This window comes from Heterocephalus glaber, unplaced genomic scaffold (assembly GCF_053883595.1).
Source record: "Heterocephalus glaber isolate CG9 unplaced genomic scaffold, H.glaber_assembly_v1.0 deba00001428, whole genome shotgun sequence".
NCBI classification, from domain to species: domain Eukaryota; kingdom Metazoa; phylum Chordata; class Mammalia; order Rodentia; family Bathyergidae; genus Heterocephalus; species Heterocephalus glaber.
In genome coordinates, this window is record NW_028258293.1 from 32119448 (window position 1) to 32144370 (window position 24923).

Here is a 24923-nt window from a genome sequence, read left to right on the forward strand (position 1 = left end):
CAAAGGCCTGGACCTCTAGTACCATGGCCTAGAGTGTGAGAGACAAGTGTAGCTAGCCCAGCAGGGCTCTAAGTCAGATGTGGGTAGAAAGGGGCACAAAGGAAGGTTACAGAGGGAAGGACAACTCACACTGCAGAACATTTATGATGGATCAGGCCCTGTGCTAAGCCCCATGCACATTATAGCTCATTTAAACATTACAGCAACACTAGAGGAGAGAAAACTCAGCTTTTCTAGAGTGTATTCTGAAGGCCATATACTATTCCTAGTCCTTTGCATGAAGTAACACAATTAATCCCAGCAACAACATTAAGTTGGTACTATTATTCCCATTTTATATGTAGGAAAGTAAGGCATGGAGAGGATAAAAATTTGCCCAAGTTCATGATAGAAAGTTGGGACTTCAGCTCAGGTTTCAGCAGCTATGCTTGTTACCACTATTCCTGAGAACTGAGGACTAGATGAGGAGTTTAGACTTTCATAAGGCAAGACCACTAGACAGATTTAGGCAGAAAGTAACCGGTTCTGGTTTGCATTTATAATCATTCTAGCTACTGTGTGCACACAAAATGCATGATCACCTTTGGGGCTGACAATGCCAGTCTCCAAAGGATTGCATGGGAATTAGATGTGATCATGCCTAGCCACTCTAAAAAATGAATACTGACTACCTAGCTTTGATTTGATGCCAAAACAACTTAGTCCTTACATGGAAATCATTAAATCATTATCCCCTTTTTACAGGATTTCTCTTTCTTTCTTTCTTTCTTTCTTTCTTTCTTTCTTTCTTTCTTTCTTCTCTCTCTCTCTCTCTCTCTCTCTCTCTCTCTCTCTCTCTCTCTCTCTCTCTCTTTCTTTCTTTCTTTCTTTCTTTTGTAGCAGGAATTGAACTCTGGACCTTGTGCTTGCTAGGCAGGTGGCAGAACCACTGAGCTAAATCCCCAGCCCTTTACAGGATTTCTTGATGCACTGGTGGAAAGTGTGAGATGAAACAATCATGTGCTAATAAACATGTTATCTAAGAGGAAAAATTTCTGATTGGTAGCGTTTGTCAATTTCTGTGCAACAAATACTTCCACTATAACTGATACCAAGCAATCAGTAGTTTAACAATTGACATACAACATTCCTAAAAATTTAGCAGCAAGCTTCCAACATTGATATGAGCCAGTTCCAGCACACCACAGAGTGACACATTCACAGATGCCAAAGCTCAGAGCAGCTCAGAATCTTGCTTAGCATCCCATACTTGGTAAGCTGAGATTTTAGACCAGCCTTTTCTGATGCTAATTTCCTATGCTTTTCCCTCTACATAAGAGGTTCTTTAAAAATGAGCTAACAGGGGTGGGGATTTAGCTTAGTGGTTTTGCCGCCTGCTGTGCAAGTACAAGGACCCCAGTTCAATCCCCTGTACCAAAAAAAAAAAAAAAAAATGAGCTAACATCTCCTGAAGGGTATGATTCTTACCTCAAACAGAATCCAAAATTAATAATTTTATAAACTTTCATTTTTCACTAGTTATCTACTATATCAGAATTATCCATTACTAAAACGTGATATTCATAAACAAAAATTGGTCTGTTACAAGACTTTGTTAAAAACTGTCAATTTTCAATATTCTGCTAAGAAGTCTGTTCACCAGGCCAATCCTGGCAATTCCGATTTTCTTCCTCCTGCTCATTTCCTCTCCTGCTACATCAAATGACTTTAATTTAGAAAATGGACTCTGTCATCAGAGCATCGAATCCTTGGTGTTGTCTTGAGTTTGTTGTAATTTTTAATTGCTGATATTCTTCTCCTTTAATTTTAAATTACTATTAGTTTGGCTTCCCTTTCTTTGTTGTTGAGGTTGTGAAGTGTTATCAGACATATTGTAACACATATTGACTCCAGCAGCATTTTTGTCCTATAATTTTCCAACAACTGGACTTTAAGACATGCATACATTGTGGTTCAGTTGTGACTCAGTCATATCCCCATTGCTGAAGCCAATATAAATATTATCTCTCTAAATTTTATTTTTGCGGTCACACTTCTATGGCAATGTTTGTGGCTGCCTGAAAGGTGGTGTTAAACAACTTGCAACATCGTTTACAATTGTGTGAACGTACATGTTCTCCCACCATGGAATAATAAGTGTAAATCTAATTTTATATACATTATATGCACCTGTATCTTTATATGTGGTAACAAGTGGGAATGAGAAAATTTCCACCCACCATACCAAGAGCTAATATGATGTAGTTAAGAACAGATTTAGAAACCAAAATGATTTTTTTTTTTTTTTTACATCCTGTGTGACCTGCAGCAAGACACTTCTCTGTTTCAATTTCCTAACGTTTAAATAAAGTAAATACCAACTACAACATACAGGTATTTTATTGGAACAAAGTAAATGGTGTTTTTATTGTTTTTCCCTATGTGGTCCATCAGATAAAAATCATAGACTTGTCTTTTCTATGGTTTTCTCAACATTTCACCACATAGCATAAATATTATTTGATAATAAAAACTGTCAAGCATCCAAGATCTACCTCTTTCCAGAAAGCCTGAGTAGAATTTATTTTATCTTAATAACTGTACATCTTACAAACTTACAATTTCATGTTATTTCTTTTTTGGGGTTTTTTTGTTTTGTTTTGTTTGTCTGTTTGTTTGAGACAGAGTCTCACTATGTAGTTCAGGCCAGCCTTGAACTACTATGTAGCCCAGGCTGGCCTCAAACTCACAGCAATCTTCCTGTCTCAGCCTCCTGAGTGCTGGGAATACAGGCATGTGCCACCACACCAGGCCAGTTTCATGTTATTTCTTTATCTCAAACCCAGAATATAAAAGTGCAAGGTCTTGCTTTCAGTTCTTTTGGGTTATTTTCAGAATTGGAATTGCTGGATTATATGGTAATTCCATTTTTAACTTTTTTGAGGGACTAGGATACTTTTTTTCATAGTGGCTACACCATTTTACATTCCCACCAACTGTGCACAAGAGTTCCAAGACTACTTCTCTTTAATGTATTTTTAAAACTTTAGAAAGCAGTACCAATTTCAAAAGATAGTAGAAGATAAACAGACATTTATTATTAGGGTTTTTTTCTAGTACTGGGGATTGAACCCAGAGCTTTCACACTGAACTATATCCTCAGCCCGTTTGTCTTTTTTTATTTTGAGACAGACAATCTCACTAAGTCACTAAGTTTCCCAGGCTGGACTCAATTTGATCTTCCTACCTTAGCCTCCCACAGTTCTGGGATTATAGGCAGGAGCCACCACACCCAGCTTATTATTAGTTTCTTGAAGATCCTTCAGAATTAGATAGTCTAGGGATACATAACCAATTCTGGAGTAATTAGCATGTTAACAGTATGCAAAACTATGACACTGGATAAACTCTGCTAGGAAGCAAGTGTTAATGAGATACTGTGTAAGGCACTATCCTAAGTGCTGTACAAGTACAAATACTCTGCAGCTTATAATGGAATTGTGTCCTAATAAGTCCATTGTAAGTTTAAAATATCTTAAATTGGCCGGGGATTTAGCTCAGTGGTTTCGCCGCCTGCTACGCAAGCTCAAGGACCTGAGTTTGATCCCCAGTACCAAAAATAAATAAAATAAAATATCATAAATCAAAAATAGATTTAAAACTGGGCATGATGGGGCACAGCTGTGATCCCAACATTCTGGGAGGCTGAGGCAGAAGGATCACAAATTTGGGTCCAGCCTGGGCAACTTAATGACTTAGTGACCCTCTGTCTCCAAATAAAAATCTAAAAATGGGCTGAGGATGTAGCTCACTGAGAAGGCCCTGGGTTCAATCCCTAGTATCCCCTACTCACAAAGCTTTTAATACATGTAACCTACCAAAGGTCTGGGCTTAGTATACCTTAAACATGCTCACAATACTTACATAGGCCTACAGCTCCACAAAATCATCAACCATAAAACCTGTTTTATAATAAAGTGTTGAATATCTGCACACTAGAAAGTATCAGTTATTTACCCTGATGACCACATGGTAGACTGGAGCTGCCCAACATCTCAAAACACTATGATATCACATGTTGCTAGACTGAGAGAGGATCAAAATTCAAAGTATAATCATGTACTGCTTGGGATAGAGGTTGAGGGGTTGGCCCTTGGGTGTCATTGCCAGGTAAGTGAAGGGGAATGCTCCATCAGCCTAGTATCTTTATTAGTATCTATATTAGAATAGCATTGTGACATGATGGTGCAGAGCCATCCATATGCATCAATATTCAATATGAATGCATCCTATAGTGCCCAGGACAACAAGTCTGTGTACAGTGGAGGAGAAACAAAGGTAGAAAATAATGGAGCCTATATTCAGTCTGTGGAAAAGTCTTCCAATCATCAGATGTATAAAATTAAAAGGGGAGAAACTGACAGGTAGTGGAAATAAAAGTTCTCTTATATCAGGGGGTTTTGTTGTTTTTATTGTTGTTATTGTTTGTTGTTTGTTGTTTTTTGGTGGTGCTGGGGATTGAGCTCAGGACCTTCACACTGAGCTACAATCCCAACTCTTTTTAATTAATTAATTAATTTTTTTGGTACCAGGGATTGAACTCAGAACCTTGCGCTTGCAAGGCAGGCATGGTGCCACTGAGCTAAATCCCTGGCCCTTAAATTTTTAATTTTGAGAACTTAGGATCTCCCTAAATTGCTAAGTTGCCCAGGCTGGGCTCCAACTTGCATTCCTCTTCCCTTAGTCTTTCTTCTTTGGTGGAAATTGTGTAAGATAGAATTAATCAACAATTCTAACATTACCACAATCACAAATTAGCCTGTGACACAACATACATGTCATTTTCCACAATAAGTCTCCAATTCTCTGACACCAACTGGCTGCTCAACAATTCAGGTCAATTCTGATGCTAAGTTAAGAGTTAACCAGAGTTAAGGATGACCCTCCACAGTCCCACAAGACTGTCCCATTTCCAACATTAGCTGCAAACACCCACACTTTTCCTCAGGGGACTACAAATTTAAGGGTTTCCTTGATGCTCTCCTCAGGTTCAACAATTCACTGGGACAACTCACAGAACTTGGGAAAGTGCTATACTTAACAGTTGCAGTTGTATTGTAAACTATACATATCAACAGTAAGATGAAGAGGTACAGAGTGTAAGGTCTGCAGAGGGTCCCAGCACAGGAGTTTCTGTCTCCAGGGCGTCAGGGTGTGCCACCCTTCCAGCGTATGGATCTGTTCACCAAGTTGGAAGTACTCACGTCTCAAATCTCTTTCTTCCAGAGTTTGTATAACTTAATCTCCAACCCTTCTCCTTCCCTGGAGGTCAGAGGGTGAAGCTGAAAGTTTCCACTCTCTAATCATGTATTTGATCATTCTGATGACCAGCCCCCACTACTTAGAAACCCCATACTGAGTCTTTAACAAAAACCCCTGGTCCAAAAGGGCTCCTAAAGAACAAAAAAACTCCTTTCTATCACTTTAGAAATTTCCAGGAATTATAGAAGTTCTGTGCCAGAAACTTACAATTTAAAAGACTTCTTTCAGAAAAAGAATATTAAATTATGAATACAAAATTATGCCTGACAGTAAATGTTTATTTAGGGTGAGAAAAGAAATTACAATATTGTCCCTGTGGCCAATCAAAATTTGTTCTTTGTAGTTGATAACTTTAAAAAACTTCTATTTGTTTCACACATTATTACTGGTATGTCATATAAAGTGTTAAGATTGTTGTCGACTTTGGGAAAGCCTCTGTCTCACACTGTGTCTCCTTTTATCGTGATCTATTCTTATTTCGTGGATGAACCATCTTCCATGAGGATACTAATGATATGACTCTTAAATTTGTGTATTTAGCCTTTTGGCTTATTACTCCCAAATTATCTCTACTTGCAATAATATTTTTGTTGCTGCTTTTGCTAGTTTATCTTGCCCTTTATGTGCTGCTTAAATGTCTGGTCATCTTTGATTGTTTACTCACATTTGAGAATGAGTGGAAGGGAGAGCCCACTGTGACTTCTAAATGGGAAGGGTGTGAGAGTTAAGTTACTAAAAGTACTTTTTCATAATGAACAGAGAGGGACTCAACCATTAAATGCAGAATCCTGAAAACCAAGCATAAAGGACTGTCCTAATTCATTCAGTTTATTCAGTACAAACGTCTTGCCAGGTTCTAGGGAAGATCCAGAAGTAAACCCTCTGACATAGGGTGAATAGGTCAATCGTTAAGGTTACAGCTCTGCAGCTCACCTCTGCAGGTAATGAGGACGGTGTTGGCAAAACATTGAGAACATCAACACAAACAACTTCCATAATCATTTGTCTCAAAGAACCATCACTTTTTAAGGACACCCTTCCCAAGTGATCTGTTTTGCCATCTTTCTTGAAGTGTGTAAAAGTAAATCTCAGAGGAAGTTCTGTCTCTGGAGTTTGCCTGTGGACTGTCCAATGCTCTCAACTATAACGCCCTTCCTCTTTCATGCTCACAGCTCAGTAAACACTTCCAACCCGCATCTCACAAGAGTGTGAGCAAGGTGCAAAGACATGACGAACAGCAATGCCACATTTTCAAATTTTTAAAACTGGGTCAGTCACAGATCTGAATAGCACTGAAACACAGATGCTTTCAATTTTTTTCTTCCTGACAACAAGGTCTAATTATAAGCTGCAAGAATGACTAAATCAGAAGTGTGCATCTAATTAAAATATGAACATCATCTTGGGCGGGTGGATTTTGCCTTGACTATATGGTCCCAAGTCACAATGGGGTTAGTCACTAGTTGGATACAGAAACATCAAGTTCCAAGTTCTTAGAGTTTGCAGCTTGCAATATGGATAACAGGGTGAGGGTGTTCCTCCACCATCCCAACAAAAAGGCAAGGTCAAACAGTTTTACCCAGTTCCACTCTGGCAAGAAAGTAAAGATTTCCTTTTGGGCACCATAACCTCACTAAGAAGCCATATCATCTCACCTTATGTTCTGGGGTTTGTAAGAGTTGGTGTTGCTAGCATGCAAAAGATCCCCATCGAATGGGGATGCAAAGTTGGCCAGAGACTCCTGGGCCAAAGAGATGCTTCCAAACCAGATACTAAGGAGCAGCTGAATTTTGCAGGCAGTTGCTGGTCCAGCCCAGAAAGTAGCATGGGAGACAGCTGGCCACTGAAGTAGTTCCCACTTTATAGTTCCTCTTTCCTCCAATTTGCCTTCCCCTGCACTCCCCCACTTCATGTTTCTCCACATCTTCCTCTTCTGTGGTCATGGCATGTGGCACCCCCACTTTGTGATCACTTATCTGGTCTCTGTGTGCAGGAAAATCTGCAAGTTTGCAAACCAAACGTTCTGTTTGGAACAGTATTTCTAGCCTTTGTAGGTAGGTGCCTTGTGTCTACAGATGGGGATCAAATTAACAGGTATTGATAGAGCATGGTAAAGGGAGGAATGATTGCTTTGCTTTTTAAAGATTTCCTGAACTATGGGCTGGGGATGAAAATTGATGACAGAATGCTTGTCTAGCATCCACAAGGCCCTGGGTTCAATCCCCATCACCACACATACATGCACACACATACAAGGGTTCCCTGATATAACCAACTTTTCAATTCACACACACATGAAGTTTCCTTCATATAATCAATTTTTCAATTAATTAACCAATCTCTATGTCATATGAAAAATCTATATTTTTACTAGCCACAATTCTTTGAGTACCTACCATTTGTCAGTACTGTCTTAAATGCTTTTCATTATTTCTGTTCCTTTTTTCTTTCTTGTAAGGTGCACAACCTGTATGTCCATAATGTACAGCAAATGAGGTTCCCAGAGGTTGTTACCTCACTCAAGATACCCCTGTATATAAATAATGGAATATGAGGTTGATTATTAGTCTTTCTGCTAAAAGACTGAGAAGAGACTATGTGCAGGGTCAGACCCAGGGGGCACTCAGAACAGTCTTTTTGACATTGGCACAGAGAAGGCCTTGAGGGAGACCTGCTTGCATTTCCTTAGTTCACAGCTTGCCACATTCCTATCTATCTGCATGTTACCAGCGGGTAGCCAACATTTAGTAGATGTTTACTATTTGCCAAGTACCATGCTGGAAACTGACATTTTGTCTCATCTGCTCTTTATTACTGTTATAAGTGACAACTATTATCTCCATTTTGGGGGAGGGGGTACCGAGGATTGAACTCAGGTCCTTGCGCTTGCCAGGGAGGCGGGGAAACCACTGAGCTAAATCCCCGGAAATTATCTCCATTTTTTGATGAGGAAACTGATGTTGTGTCTGTGTAACTTCCTCAATGTCAAACAGCCAGTGAATGGCAGAGTCATAATTTGAACCCAGGGTGGAGAAATTCCAGAGCCTGCTCCAGTGACCTCCAGAAATCAGAGTGTGCTCCCCTTGAAGCTACTCCCATGGTCCCTTTGTGCTTCAGGACAAATCCTTTGGTGACTAAGTATGAGAAAATTGCCCCTGAAGAGGCTCTGTGCTGGTGCTGTTCAGGCCTTCAGGGTGAGTTAATCAAATGCTGAGAACTTGGATGACATAATGGTGTCAGTGTCTAAAAATATCTAAAAAAGTTTCCATTTCCATTTGTGACAACCTGCTCCAGCTCACTTCAGTCGGAGCAAGTGGAGCTGAAAGTAGCCAGATAATCATGTGCTAGTCTACAGCTTTTTGGGGAACAGGATGTCTCATTCATCTGTTTCCCTCCCCTAACACAGGACCAAGCACACTGTAATTACTGCTCTTTATTGAGTACCTACTAAGACCCAGATAACTTCACAAATACTACCTCACTGAATCCTCATAATTATCCTGTAAAGTGAGTATTATTACCTCTGTTTCACGGAGATAGACTCTGTTTAGACAGATTAAGCCAAAGGTTACCAATGAGTGGCAGAAGTGGTAAAATTCAGGATATCAGAGGTTTCTAAGGGAAGGTCACAGTTAAGCTGGATCTTGGAGGATGCATTTGAAGGAGGAAAACATGAGAAAAGGTCTTCTACTTAGTAGCAACAGGCATGGAGGTGAAAAAGCATGATCTTGCTCCTACTTAATTCAACAACAACTGAAAAAAAGAAACTATTAAATCTTGCCAAATCATTCAACTTGGTTTTCATAGAAATAATAGTTCAACTTTATATACATATTTCACAGGTTTGCACTGTTTTTAATTAAATTACATCATGTGTGCCTGAAAAAGAAATTGATTTGTTAGCAAACATCACTGATTCCTGGTGAGCATACGATCCAGTAAGTGCTGTGTTAACTTCCTTCTGCCTCATTTTTTTTTTTTTTTTGTACCAGGGATTGAACTCGGGTTCTTGCACTTGTGAGGCAGGTGGCAGAACCACTGAGCTAAATCCCCGGCCCTTGCCTCATATTTTAACTGGTGCTGTTATAAGGATAAATGAGTTAACCTATATAAAGGTCTCACTCAGTAAGTTCTCAATACATGATTGGGTTCAGAAGCCCACAGATTTATCCTAGCTGAAATGCTTTCTAGAAGGCATGGCAGCGATCATCCCCATGATTTGGTTATGTGAAGAGATCTCAAGAGCTTCTTCTCTATTATGAAGTGGTTTTCCTAGACAAGAATGCCTATAGAAGATCGTAGAAGACCTTCCAACGTAAACACTACCATCTCAATCCCTGGTTTTCCTTCATCGTCAAGATATGCACTCATAATTTATCCAAAAGCCTTATTCATAGGTCACCTTAAAGCAGGAAGCAGCACAAAACAAAGTCTCCTTCTACATTTGAGTAGCTGCCATAAAAATAAATAAATAATAATCTTTTTAAACTCCCAAAAGGATACTTAAAATGAATTTCTTAACCTCTTTCCCACTGCAGCAATTTACTCTCAGGAGTATCGGTTGCAAGATATACACAAATTCCAAGAGCAATGCCGTGAGCAGAATATGCCATGCTTTCTGGTGTTAGAGCATTCCATTTCCTAGTTACTGCCAGCCAATCAGAAGTGACCTAGATGCCTAGACGTACAACAGTGCTAGTGGAAAGCAGGAAGGGGAGACCTTCCAGAGCATATGACAGAAAGAGCCAAAGCTTTAGAAGCAGACATAACTAGATCCAAAGTCAAGCTTCACCAGTTGCTAGTTACGTGACCTAAATAAGTCACTCAATCTCTCTGAGCCTCAGTTTCTTCATATATATAATGAATACTCTTTGTTATATTAAATCCTTGAAAATATGAACTATGTTAAGACAGGGATGCACCTATTACAAGACTGGGCACATGGGATGCATTCAGTGAATGGTAGCCATTATTACTGATTATTCTTCAGTATAACTCAGTATAATATAACTTCAGTATAACATTGACCCTTAGAAGAAATGAAGCTGTAGAATGTGGCGATTAAGAGCCAGGCTACCTGGGCTTGAACGCTAAATCATCTGTTTCTGAACTAGGTAAACCTGGGCAAGTTCCTTAACCTCTGAATGTGTCATTTTCCCCCTCTCTCTCTTTATGGAACAGAACCTATCTCAAAGGGATGTTGTATGAATTAAATGAGTGTATGTAAAATGTTTAGTATTGTCCAGGAACACACTAAGCACCGTATAGGCATCATCTATTATATAATTACTCTATGGTAATTGTCTCTTCAACTGTAAACTGTGAGCCAAGAGCTATCTGTCCTTTCTGTATTGCCAGGATAGAAAATTGACTGGAGCAGATTAATATATGGTAATTGAAGGAATGAAGCACCTCATGTGCCATGCCAGTTCAGACTTTCCTTAGACGTGACACTACTGGGCCCTGGGATTTAGCTCAGTGGTTTTGCCCCCTGCTACACAAGCACAAGGACCCGAGTTCAATCCCCAGTACTAAAAAAAAAGAAAAAGAAAAAAAAGGGACACTACCCAATTCAAACTGACTAGAGAAAAAAATAAAGTAATGTATTGTTGCTCATATTTTAAAATCCAAGGGTGAATCTTGCTTCAGGCACAATTGTAAGCAAGGGCTCAAGTAATTTAAGGAAGGCTCTTTTTCCCTCCAGTGTTTCTATTTTCTTAGCTCTCTGTACATACAGAGCAGTGTAGCTACCCAAGCCACTTTTGAAAACTTGTTAGAAAAAGAGGGGTTTTTTTCTCCAAAAGATCTAACTGGGAGGAATTTTGTTGTGTCCAGCTTGAATCATGTGCTCATCCCTATATTAATTTCTGTGGTCTAGAAAATGGGACAATGCAACTGGTGAGGTCTGCTTGCCTGTGTAGAAAGGAAAGAGCAGCCCTACTCCAACACAGACCTTCCCCAAAGGAAAGGATATTGATATAAAGGGAAGGGAGGCTGAGCAGGCAAAAGCATCAGATGTCCTTTCAATCAGCCTCACATGAGGTTCTTTCTTAAATCCAGTCTAGCCTAAATTCTCTGGGGAGTGTGTTGAGGGGGCTGGAGGTTGAACCCGTACCCTTACACATGCAAAGTATACTCTCTACCACTGAGCTACATCCCCAATTTCTTTGAGTTTCTATTCAAGCTATTTTTCTCCTTGTTTGTCCCGCTGTATTAAAAATAGCTAGGCAAGGGCTGGGGATTTAGCTCAATGGCTCCACCGCCTGCCTCCCAAGTGCAAGGTCCCAAGTTCGATCCCTGGTACAAAAAAAAATAGCTAGGCAAATTCTTTAAATCAACCTGAAGATTCTTCAAATAGGAAAGACAAGTAGATGTCATCAATATGCTGCTCTGTGGAATAGTGTGGCCAGAAGCCAAGTGCAGTGGAAAAGAAGGATATGATTAATTCATGATGTTTGCCTGCCCTAGGTTCTGGAAAGGAGAGAGTAAGATCTGTGCACACACTTGGCTATGTTTGCTATCTCTGACTTTTATAATCTTTCATCTTAAAAAGAAATTTCATCTTCTAATAGAAGTAAAAATTATTTGTCAGTGAATCAGCAAAGACATGAAGTGTGATTAACATTTAGGGGATGGAAAAGAACACTGCAAACTGCTCAGCATTCTGCGTGGATTTGTAGAAGTGCCACCTCAGGTGTGAGCAAAAATGAGATGAGAGAGAGAGAGTCTTGTGAAACCAGCCCCCAGCCCATCCTTCCACATGATCTCATCATCCAAGCTGTGATCTCTGATACCAGCTGTGCTTTTATGGCATAGCAGGAGCTGACAGCTGCAGAATAGCCAGGTAGTCTGACCTGCAGAAACTTGTTCAATTTGTTCACTCCACTGATACACAGGATCAGTCTGAACTCTCATCTGGAAGATTTCGGTATTTGCCTGTCTCTTCACTCTCATTTTATTATGAAACTTTTTAAGTAAATGAATTAAGAAAAGAATTGTATAAAAATGCCCATCATACATTTTCAACAATTATCACTTTGCCACACCTGCTTCATTTCTCCCTCTCTTTTATCTATGTAAGTATTTTAAAGTTAATCCCAGACCCCATGCTTTTTCCTACAGAAATATTTTCTTACATAACTATACTGCCAGTAACACACCTAATAAAAGTAACAATTTCTTCATATCATCTAATTCTCTAGACTATTTTCTTCCCAAATATCTAAAGAAATGTCTTTGGGATGTTTTGTTTGGTGGTACTAGGGATTGAACCCAGGGCTTTTGCACCAAGATACACTTCAGCCCTTTCTATTTTTTGGTAACAGGGATCGAACTCATGACCTTGAGCTTGCAAGGCAGGCGGGCAGTCCCACTAAGCTAAATCCCTGGCCCCCTTTCTATTTTTTAGAGAGGGTCTTCATAAATCGTTAAGTTGCCCAGATGGGACTCAGACTTTCCATCCTTCTGCCTCAGCCTCCTTTAGTGCTGGGATTATAGATGTGTAATGCTATATGAGGCTAGAAATATCTTTTTTACAGTTCATTAGAGTCAGAACCAAAACAAGGCTCTCTGCATTTCGTAAGAAATCAGTATAAACTAATGATTTTTTCTCTCCTTTTCAAAAGTACATATATCCAATTTCTATACTCTTCAGAAATTTCTAAAAGTATTACACATATCTTTTTCCCCCTCATGCCATCAACTTATGGATTAAGCTAGTTCAGCTATTCTATAGAACAAACCATTTTCTGGATATTCTCCATTTGTACAGTTTCTTTTATCAAATGCTCCCATCCTTTACTGATCTCTGCAAAATGGTGATTTTTCTAATTTTGCCATTTCTCATTTATTAGCTATGGTTTACCTTTAAAGAACTTTTCCTCATCAGTTAGGGCTACTTGATCACCCTGAAATGCCAATTGTATTGGAAAGGCAGTGTGTCTTAGTCTGCTGTAACCAAATACCTGAGGCTGGTTACTTTATAAAGGAAAAAGGCTTATTTTGGCTCATACCTTTGGAAGTCTAAAAGTATGGTCCTAGTCAGCTTCTAGTGATGGCCTCATGGCTGATGGATGGCATCACATGGGAGGAGTGTATGCAAGAGATGGGGAATGAGGGGGCACCTGACCAGAGAACAAGCCAGAGACCAGGGAAGGGTCAAGCATGCTCCTTTAGGACAACCTACTCTAGCAGGACCTAATCCACTCCTTCAAGACCTATTCCAAGAGACAAGCACTAATCCCTTTATGAGAGGACTCAGGATCCAATCACTTCCCACCAGGCCCCACCTCTTAAAGTTCCCGCCACCTTTCAATATCATTTGTTTAAGAACCAAGCTTGCAGCAGCATATCAACTTCTGGGGGACAAACTAGATTCAAAACATACCACAGGACAATGCCCAACCATTTCTCGTTAATTGCCAATTTCAGAGGAAAAGATTGGATACTGCCAGTGATATCTCCATGAATTCATTAGGTTTTTATATACATATTCTACGTATTTCAATCAAATTCAATCACTATTTTTTGGATATAAATTATCTCACCTTGGGCCAACTGGAGCCTCTTCTTGTTAGTCCTTGTGTCCTTTTGATGCAACCCAGAAATCTTTGACAACTTTATAGTTTTGGGCTCAGCAAGACGTTCCAGCCCCATCTTATACATATATTGCCCCAGACACGGAATCTGCTACCCAAGTCCTGATTTCTCTTCATAGGGAATCCCATTTAGGGATCACAATCTGGGCACTAGAGATTGCTCATTGTCTGTGGGTTTTTAATACTTCTAAATTTTTCTGAAAAGTATAAAAATTGGGTATATGTAGTTTTTAAAAGATGAAAAAAATCACGAGTTTATACTGATATTTCTAGCTTAGGATATTAATAATTTTGGTTTTATATTTCTCTCCGCTTGCATTGAAAATCTTGGTTCCTAATAACACTAACATAATTACTTATTACTTTACCCTAACTGTATTATATGCAAGATACTTTAACAACACTAATATGCCAGGTGTGGTGGCACACACCTGTAATCCCAGTACTCAGGAGACTGAGGAAGGAGGATCACTGAGAGTTCAAGGCCAGCCTGGGCTACAATAGTGAGTTCATAGCCAGCCTGGGTTACATAGAAAGACTGTCATAAAAAAACAAACAAAAGGGCCAGGGATTTAGCTCAGTGGTTCCGATGCTTGCCTCGAAACCACAAGGACCCGAGTTTGATCCCAGTACCAAACAAACAAACAAACAAACAAATATTAATAGAAAGACAACTACTAGCAATATAACTATAAAATGAAATGTTAGATTTTTTTGCAGCTCTTTTTATCCTATGCTCTGTTTTGTACTTATAGAAATATATTGTAAATTACTTGAAATAAGTGTCTTCTCTGTGGAGCTACATCATTAACTTCATATTCAGTTAGGTTTGTTATTTTCAGTTTCTTTTAAAATCTTAGGAACTGCCTTTTAAAATTAAATTAAAAATTTTTAATATGCAAGAAGTTTCTGATTCCATTGTAAAAAATGTAACACATATATTCATAAAAGTGACTTTTCCATCCCAAGAAATTATTCTAGAAAAATATATATATTCCTGCCTTTTTATTATACTATTCTTTATACTTTTATATATATTAATATTTGAGTTTTTCATAAAAGTTTTCTAATGAGGATTTATACAATGGAGCTGGATTCTGAGGCACATGCCTATTGTCCCAGCTACAGTGCACCCTTGACTTACAAACTCAATTTGTTCTCAAGGGCCAGTTGTAACTCAAGCTGGTCAGTTGAAGGCTCAGGCTCCTCTACACAGCCTTCAAAGTTTCTCTTCTATATACAGGCAGATCTCAGTGTCCTTAGAGAGACAGTGGCTCAGGCTTTCTCAATTAACCCCATACAGGAAAGGATGTTGTAATGTTCCTTCCAGAACTCTCTAAGGGTTAAATCTGTACCTGAGACCATCTGGAAGCACAAGAGCCCAGCATTTGGGTTGTAATTCATTCAGGTTGTCATAAGTTAAAACTAAAATTTCAGTTATAACTCAACTTATTCATATGTCAGGTGGTTGTAATTTGAGGGTCCACTGTGCTCAGGAGGCTAAGGCAGGAAGATCGCTTGAGCCTAGGAGTTGGAGGCCAGCCTGGACAACATAGTGAGACTTGTTTCAAAGAAAAAGTTTTACATCATCATCTAAACGAGGTCCATATAACTATTTGGTGGCCTTGCTTAATTTAGTTGACATTGCCACTGCCTATGGACATCAACAACAACCCTTTACTGAGAGGTTTCTGTGTGTTGAGTCCAATGGGAGAGAAGGTTCTTCTAAGGTGAGGGAGGGAGAGATGTGCAATGTACTGGCTATAAAAATAGTACAACGAACTCATTTCTCCCACAGAAAGGATCTGATGAATCTTCTAAAGTAAAAACCTATTATTGGGCTGGGGATTTAGCTCAATGGTTCTGCCGCCTGCCTCACAAGTGCAAGGACCCGAGTTTGATCCCCAGTACCAAAAAACAAACAAACAAAAAATCCAGTCAAAACCTATTTGTATAACTTTTAAAATACAGCTTTATTAAGAAAAGAATAAAGCATCATCAGATATATCTGGGCACAGTGGTGCACGCCTGTAATTTCAGCACTCAGGAGGCTGATGCATGAAGATCACCATGAGTCTGAGGCAAGCCTGGGCTACACAGTGAGTTCAAGGCCAGCCTGGACTACATAAGGAGACCCTGTCTCAAAACAAACAAAAAAACCTACCACCAACAACAAAAAGCATCATCAGACAATGTCATATTATTGGTTTAAATGATCCACTAATTTCCTAGCTGTCCTCAGGAGAAAAGACCTCAGTCAGGTCTGCCTGGTGTCCAGACCTTGCCTCCTTGCTTAGCCCTAGCTCCAGCCTGAGGAAGAGATATACAGTTCCCAGAACATGCCCAGGAAATTTACACTCCACACAAGAAGTTTCTTCCCCTCATCCCTTCAGCAGTATGTGCGATCTCCCAAGATGATACAGGTCGTAAGCCAGTGACATACCATGCTCCATCCATCTCCTCACTGCCTGGACCCCTTCTGCCCTCATCGGCTCATTCTTCCAGTTGCCTCTTGTCATCTTCTCTGAGAAACCTCTGAATTATGCAAACACAGCAAGCTGCCCCTCTTCTTTGTGCCCCTCATGGGTGGCTTTGGAGCAAGGAGAGGGACAGGTATTATTTCTTCCACCAGACTCAGAGGGCAGGGAACAAAGTCACAGTGTGTGAAAAGTGGATGGAACTTGAAAGCATAATGTTAAGTGAAATAAGTCAGACACAGAAAGTTAAATATGGCCTGGTTTCTCTTGTGTGAGAAACCTAATGCATAAATAAATAAAAGAGAAAAATAAAGGAGAGATGGCAGGAAACAAAAAGGTGGACATGGGGAAGGAGTGAGGAGCAGAGGGAAAGGGAGGGGAGCAAAGGGATGGTAAATTATCAAAATATGTTATGTGCATGTACCAATTTCCCTAAATGACTATACAAGTAACTATAATGTGGTGCAAACAGAGACAGAGAGAGAAAGAGAGAGAGAGAGAGAGAGGGAGAGGGAGAGAGGGAGAGAGGCAGAGAGGGAGAGAGGGAGAGAGGAAGGAAGGCAGGCAGGCAGGCAGGCAGACAGGCTGGCTAGGGCAGTGAAGCTCAGCCGGTCCCAGCACCCGGTGGAAGGAAGCTCCCCCGCTGCCATCCCAGGCTCCTAGGGCCAAGAAGGTGACCAGTCCCAGCACCCAGAAGGAAGCTCCCCCACCGCCATCCCAAGCTTCTAGGGCAGAGAAGCTGAGCCGCGTGGGAGCCAGAAGCACCAACCCCCCACCCCCACCCCGTGGAAATGAGAAGACACATAAACAAAAACAGACCTCAAAAACAGACTTCCAGATCACCTCCAGCAACCCCAAAGGGAAACGAGATGGAACACTCTGATATTCAACCACCTGGACTCTCTGAACTGGCAACAAAAGAGGATCTGGGAAAAATGAAATCAGAAATAATTACTCAGATAACAGCAAAGATTTTGCTCATGGTGCAAGACATGATTAATAAATCTAGAGAGGACACAGAAAGGAAGGAAGGAAGGAAGGAAGGAAGGAAGGAAGAGAAAGAAAGAAAGAAAGAAAGAAAGAAAGAAAGAAAGAAAGAAAGAAAGAAAGAAAGAAAAGAAAGAGGAAGAAAGAACCTGGCCCTTGTCTCTAGAGGGCTCCCAGAGAAGTGAAGGTAACAGTCATTAAAAAAAAAAAAAAAAGGTAACAGTGTGTGTCTTAAGGCCCAAGACATCTTAGAAGATCAAGGAATGCTTGTTTTTTTGTTGTTGTTTGGGGGGGGGGGTGTTATTTTGGTACCAGGGATTGAACTTGGGACCTTGCACTTGTGAGGCAGGTGGCAGAACCACTGAGTTAAATCCTCAGCCCAAGGAATGCTTGTTTAATCAATGAAGTATACATCCACAAGGGCAAGGATTTTTGTTATTTTGTTTTGCTTTATCCTTAGCACTAGGACATTACCTAACAATATAAATATTTGTCAAAATAATTTAAACTACCCACCAAACAAAAAGCAGTATGGCTATGTTAAGACATACCTAAAATGATCATTCCCTAGTGGGCAGCCTGTCTGTGGACTAGCAGAAGACTGGCCCAGGGTTTAAAAACAAATTAAAGACAAAAAATGTTTTGGAGGTTGAATATAATGAAATGTTTTCCAAATTTTATTAAGTCCATAACCTGGATTTAGAAGTATGAAATAACAACCTACCTCTAAATCCAAGAATGATCATGACATTTATTAAATTGACTTGCATTGTTTTAGATGTCACTAAACAAAACGTTGATTGTATTTCACACACACAACTTTTTAGGACTTGAGTAGATTATTATGTGGAGCCGATCATTTTCTGGGTGCCCTTATCGCCTATGGACCTAAAGAAAAGTGCCACAAGGGGGTGAAGGGAGGGCTAGGAATGGGGACAAAATAAGAACCAAGATGCATTATGTAAAGGTACAATTCCCAATGAGAAATGTAATGGTGTTGTATACCTAAAATGTACCAATAAAGAATTAAAAAAAAGAAAAAAGAAAAGTGCCGCAAGGGGGCAGCACGTGGTTTCTGCCATCTGTAACAGCCAGGTCCCAAGGAAAGCCTTACATCATGAATGACATCAGTTTACTGATCTAATTTCTAACAGACAATGGAATAATTTCTTCTTGCCCAAACCTCACAGTGCTTTGGCCCAGCAACTTCACAGTGGGGTGGTGGGAGGGCTCCAAAGACAAAGGGCAATTGTTGGTAGAGGGTGGTTTACAAAGTGATCTTTCTCTGGACTCTGCCTGGGACAGACTGTTCACCACATGACAGGTGCCCTTACATAAGCAAGGCAGGAGAGTGAAATCGAATTTATTTTTGTTTTCCTTTTGAAACCGCCTTTCTCTGGAATCATCAACTCTAAGTCACTACAACAACAGAAGGGAAAGTGAGACTGTGAACTCCCCAGGGAATAGAAGTAGACTTTCCTCTCCCTTTCTTTATTCACCTACCTTTCAGGGCTATCGCCCTGCCATTCACTGGGGCCTCCTCTGAGAGGCAGTTTTACCCCCCTGCTCTCTTCCAGGATCCTGCCTCACACAATCTTCACTGGATTTTCACAAAGAAAACTAGGACTCCCATTTATGTTATCTAACCCACTGCTACATTCAGCCTTGAGAACAGCATGAAGCATATTATCTTCTAACAGGGACAAATAGCAGGATGGAGCCTATTTTCCACGAGGCTGATTTTTGCTAATCAAACATTTATTCTCCAACACCCTTTCAGTGCCTGTTGAAAAAAGACAATATCTCTCAGTATGCAAGTTAGAAATGTATAGAAAATAGAGAATATTGGGGTCTTAATGTAAAAACCTCAGTAACTTGAGAGGCAACAGGACAATTTGTAATATTATCAGAATATGCACTACATATACCCTTTGACCCAACAATTCTGCTGTATGATTCTAAAATAAGCTGGAAGCAAAGGCATATGCATGATATTAAACCACATAATAAAGCCATTCGAACTAACATGAGAAGAGACACACTATATATTGTAATGTGGAACTTTTCTTGCCCCCTTTTTTCCTACCACTTATTTATTGAATAATTCAAGTCATTTTCTTGTGAAATTTCCCATTCTCTTCATTTGATTTTTTTTTACATCCTTACAGTATCATTTAGCATGCTTCTCTGTCTTTGTCTTTATATTCTTATAAACTAGTGGTTAGAAAGTTATTATGTTCGGGTTCAATTTCTGAAAGAATATTTTCTAAATTCCCAAGTGTGGTGGCACATGCCTGTAATCTTAGCACTCGAGCTCAGATGGGGTAATTTAGTGATTTAGCAAGACACTGTTTCAAAAAAAAAAGCCTGGGTATGTAACTCAGTGTGAAGGCTATGACTTTAATTTCCAGTAAAACACACACACACACACACACACACACACGCACGCACACACAAAGCATTTCTTAAGTGATGCTGTATACTTCCTACTACATCATATCAGGAGGCAATCAATATCTGGCTGTCCCATTTTTAATAATGCTAAGGTTGTACAGTAGATTCAGGGGTTGTCAGCCTGATCATCCATTAACAAATCTCTCATCAGCTTTTCACCTAGTAATTTTGGCACCCATTGATAATTTTTGCTCAGATCCATTATATGACTGAGGGCTTAGGTTTGTATTTTTTTTTTTTTTTTGGTTAAGTTCATTTTTGTGGGTTTTTTTTTTTTTTTTTTTTTGGACCGGGGATTGAACTCGGGTCCTTCCGCTTGTGCAGAAGGCAGAGAAACCACTGAGCTAAATCCCCGGCCCTTAGTTAGGTTCATTTTTAAGCCTACAAAACAGGTGTTTTTTCAACACCATCCTAATTAGTATTGTATCTTAGTTTGGGGGCAAAATATATATGTGTGTGTGTGTGTGTGTGTGTGTGTGTGTGTGTGTATATATATATATTCTATTACCCATCATAGCTTTTTGAAAGAGTAATAAAGTTTTGGGCCTTATTTTCCCAAGACTGTCAGTATTCGGCACCCTCATAAGCCCCATATGGGATTATTTTCGCTAATTTTCTAAATTTTTTTAATCAATTACTTAGAAGTTGGAAATTTTATCCATGCTACAATTTTTGTTTGCTTGTTTGTTTGCTTGCTTTTTGAGGCAGGGTCTCCCTTTGTAGTTCAAACTGGCCCTGAACTCACTATATAGCCTCAAGCTCCCCTTGAACTTGCAGTGATCGTCCTGCCTCAGCCTTCAGAGTGCTGAGATTACAGGCATGCCCCACCACACCGGGATCCATGCTACAATTTTTAAATAAACCATAAAAAGGAAGAAAAGGAGGGAGGTATCATGGTTCATCTAATAACTGCCATTATTATGGCTTTAAAAATTTTTGAATCCATTTTAATTCCATGTTTAGGGTAAGTACATTTTATATTAGAAAAGGAGTTAGTGTCAGCAATTCTAAACCTGTTCTTCTTCAGCCCACATTCTCTGTGGATTCCATCCTGGGCTAAACAGAGCCACACCCAACCCCATCCTCCAAGAATTCACAACCGCCTTTTCATGAAATAACAGAGAACGTTCAGAAGGGCCAGGGATAGGTGCACCTATATCAGAGAACTGTTTGAGCCCATGAGTTTGAGAGTAACCCTGTCTCAAGAAAAAAGAGAAGAGGAGAGAAGAAAAGGGAGGGAGGGGAGGGGAAGGAAGAAGTGGGGAGAAAGAAGGGAGAGATGGGAGGGGGAGAGCAAAAGGGAAGGGAGAGGGAGGAGAGAGAGGAAGGGAAGTCCAGAGGGCTCATGGGGATCAGGAAAGAGGGGTCTGCTGACTACAGAATCAGGGAAAGCTTCTCAGAGGATGTTTAGCTGAATTTTGAAGGATGAGTGGAAAATAACTAAGAATAGGGCCTTCCAGGAGAAGAGAAAACCCATACAAAGGCAGCAAAGAATAGGCCTCTTCAGGGCAGTACTCAGGGCTCTGTGTGGCTAGAGTGTGGTTTATAGGGAGGGTGGCTGAGCTGGAGCTTGGCCAGGGCCGGGGCCAGGTCATGAGGAAGGGGTCCTGTCTGCCAGGCAAAGAGTTGAGTATGGAGTTCCTCAAAAAGCTAGTCAGAGGTCCCTTTTGATCCAGCTACACCACTCCTGAGTATATTTCTGAAAGAATTAGAACATTACAATACCTGCACACCCATGTTTATTGCAGCACAGTTCACCAAAGTTAAGTTGTGAAAACAGCCAAAGAGCCCATCAACAAATGACAAATATGGCATATTTTCTCTCATATGTGGAATCTAAAAAAAAAAAATTAGAGAAAAAAATGTAAAAGAGAGGTGACAGGAAAGCAAAGAAAGTCATTAGAGATGAAGAAGAGGATGGGAGACAGAGGAGGGAAGAGAGAGGGAGAATGGGAGGTGAAATTAATCATAGTATATTACATGCACGTACCAGTATGCCAAAATGAAATTCATTGTTCTGTATATCTAATACTAATAAAAATTTTAAATGCCATAAAAGTACAAATTAATAAACAAATTCAGTAAATTTGTAGGATACAAAATCAGTTGTATTTCCTGTGAAAAGGAAATTAAGAAAACAATTTCTTGCAAGTGTAAGGACCTGAGTTCAATCCCCAATACCAAAAAAACAAAAACCAAACAAACAAAAAAAGAAAACAATTTACGACAGCACCAAAAATAACAAAATGCTTAGGAATAAACTTAAAGAGATGAAAGAGTTGTACACTAAAAATTCAAAACACTATTGAAATAAATTAAGCAAAATACAAACAAACAGGCATTCCGTGTTCATGTATTGGAACAATTAATATTATTAATGTCCATACTACCCAAAATGATTTACTGATTCAAAACACTCAGTATCAAAATCCAAATGGCATTTCTTATGAAAATAGACAAAAGCAAAAACAATTCTACCATTCATATGACACCACAAAAGACTCCAAATAGCCAAGGCTCAGTGGTAGAGCACATGCTTGGCATGTATGAGGCCCTGGATTCAATTCTGAATACCCGCGCAGGGGCGGGGGGGGGGGGACACCAAGGGACACAAAATGAATTATAGACTTAATTGTAGGACCTGAAACTGTAAAACTCCTGGAGAAAAACATAGAGAAAAGCTTCATGATATTAGTCTTAACAATAATTTCACAGATATGACACCAAAAGAATATCGAACTAAAAGGCTTCTGCACGGGAATGGAAATAATCAACAGAATGAAAAAGCAGCCTATAGAGTGGGAGAAAATATTTGCAAATCATACATTTGATAAGGTCTTAATCTCTAAGATATATAAAGAACTTTTATAGTTCAATAATTTAAAAATTGTGGTAACCCAATTCAAAAGTGGGCAAAGTACCTGAACAGACATTTCTCCAAAGAACATATGTAAGTAGCCAACAGGTAGATGAAAAGACATTCAGCATCACTAATCATCAGGGAAAGGCAAATCAAAACCACAGTGCGATCCATTCCACACTTTCTGGATGGCCACTGTCAAAGAGACAAAACCAGTGTTGGCAAGGATGTGGATAAAGGGAAGCCCTTAGGACCAGGGATTTAGCTCAGTGGTTCTGACACCTCCCTTGTGAGCGCAACGCCCCAAGTTCAATCTCTGGTACCTAAAAACAAAAACAAGCAAACAAACACAAGGAAGCACTTGTACATTACCAGTGGAAAGAAATGCAAAGTAGTGCAGCTGCTATGGGAAACAGTATGAAGCTTCCTCATAAAATTAAAAATGGAACTACCATATTATTCAGAAATCTCACTTCTACATATTTGTCTTAAAGAATTTAAATCTGGATTTTTTTTTTTTGAGACAAGTTCTTGCTATGTATCCCAGGCTGTGTAGCCCAGGCTGTTCTTGAACTCATGGTGATCCTCCTGCCTCAGCCTCCCCTGTGCTGGGCGTACAGGTGTGCACCACCATGCCCAGCATTAAATCAGGATCTGAAGAGACATTAGTACTCCTCTGCTCATTGCAGTACCATTCATAATACTGCAAATATAGAAACAAGTTCCACTGAAAAGTGAATGGATAAGGAAAATATGTCATATACATACAAGGATTAATTAAACTAGATGGTAAATGTTTACATTTTTAAAAATGACTACAGTAAAACACACTATCATTAATCTCCTTCAAAATACTCTCCCCTCCTTTTGGATACACTTATACCATCATCCTTGCCACTTTCTGGAGCATTTCTGGAAGTCTTCTTTGATGAGTGTCTTTACAAAGTGTGATTTTTAAAAATGCTGAGTACCATGCAATAGAAAAGCAGGCTCATAAAAACATTACAGTGTATCCTCATCCTCCTTATTCCTCTAATCTGGCAATACGTAACTTCTGGCTCTTGTTCAAAGTCAAAATGACCACAAAAGTAAATGTTTTGAATAAATTCAGGACATGGAGGCAGACTCAGAAATGCAACTAGACACTTGCCGAAGAGGACTTGCAGAAACTACTTCAGAAAGTGGCAAGAATGATGGAATAAGTATGTTTGAAGCAAGGAGAGGTGGTATTTTGAGGGTGATGAATGGCAATGTGTCTTTTACTATAGTAAATTTTTCCATGCTTTTTTTTTTTTTTTAGATAGTGTCCCACTATGTAGTTTAGGCTTGCCTTGAACTCACTATGTAGCTCAGGCTGGCCTCAAACTCAAGGCAACCCTCTTGCCTCAGCCTCCCAAGTGCTAGGATAACAGGTGTGTGCCACCACACCTGGCACATTTAAAAATAAATAAATAAATACATAATATTCACTATACTTTTTGACCATATCTCATACAATGGAATTGTTTTTCTTACAATGGAATATTATTCAATCTTACAAAGGAAATAATTCTATAATACGTTACAACATACATGAACCCCAAGGACATTACCTTAAGTGAAATATGCCCACACAGAAAGACAACTACTGCAGAACTTTACTCATGAAGGCTTTGTAGGCCTCTAGGGTCTAGCACAAGAGTGGTCTATAACAGCTTCAGTGGGTCTGGGAATACTGTTACGTACAAACCTTAGAAATAAGCAAAACCCTACAGTACTGGCTGGGGAAAAAACTCTAACTTTGGTCACACCCAGTTGCTCCTTGAAAGAAATGGCACTAAAAGAACAAGAAGTGGTTACCAAGAAGGACCTGCATCCATAGAGCAGAGCCTTGAGCAGTAACTAACTGGAGCCTAACAAGGTTTTCAGAAGCTGTGACTGAGACTTTCAATAAGCAGGAACAGTGACAGGGCACTGAGGAGTGCAGGTTCTCCATAAACACCAATTCAACTCACTGCCATCAGCTTGAGATGCTAATATTGCACATCTGATGTTGGCCAAAAGCCTCAAACAAAAAGGGAAATGCCCTGAGTATTAGAAGAATGATTTCCCTGTCTCCTTGGTGTTGTAACACATTAAATGGACACTGTAAAGAGTTAAAGCCACGCTTAAGCAGATTGTTTAAATTATGAATTAAAGAGGAAGAAAACACATTTTTTGTTAGTAATCCCTGAACTTCATCTCACAGGGCATTAAAATATGTAAATT

General features: G+C 39.6%; 1 long non-coding RNA gene across 1 annotated transcript; it reads right to left on the reverse strand.

The window, feature by feature from the left end:
* Positions 1–785: 785 nt before the first annotated feature.
* Positions 786–22319, reverse strand: LOC147828064 (uncharacterized). Its single transcript, XR_015451358.1, has 3 exons — positions 21542–22319; positions 17195–17301; positions 786–16488 (listed from the first exon to the last, which is right to left on the reverse strand). It is a non-coding gene; the product is annotated as an uncharacterized LOC147828064 (long non-coding RNA).
* Positions 22320–24923: the final 2604 nt, after the last annotated feature.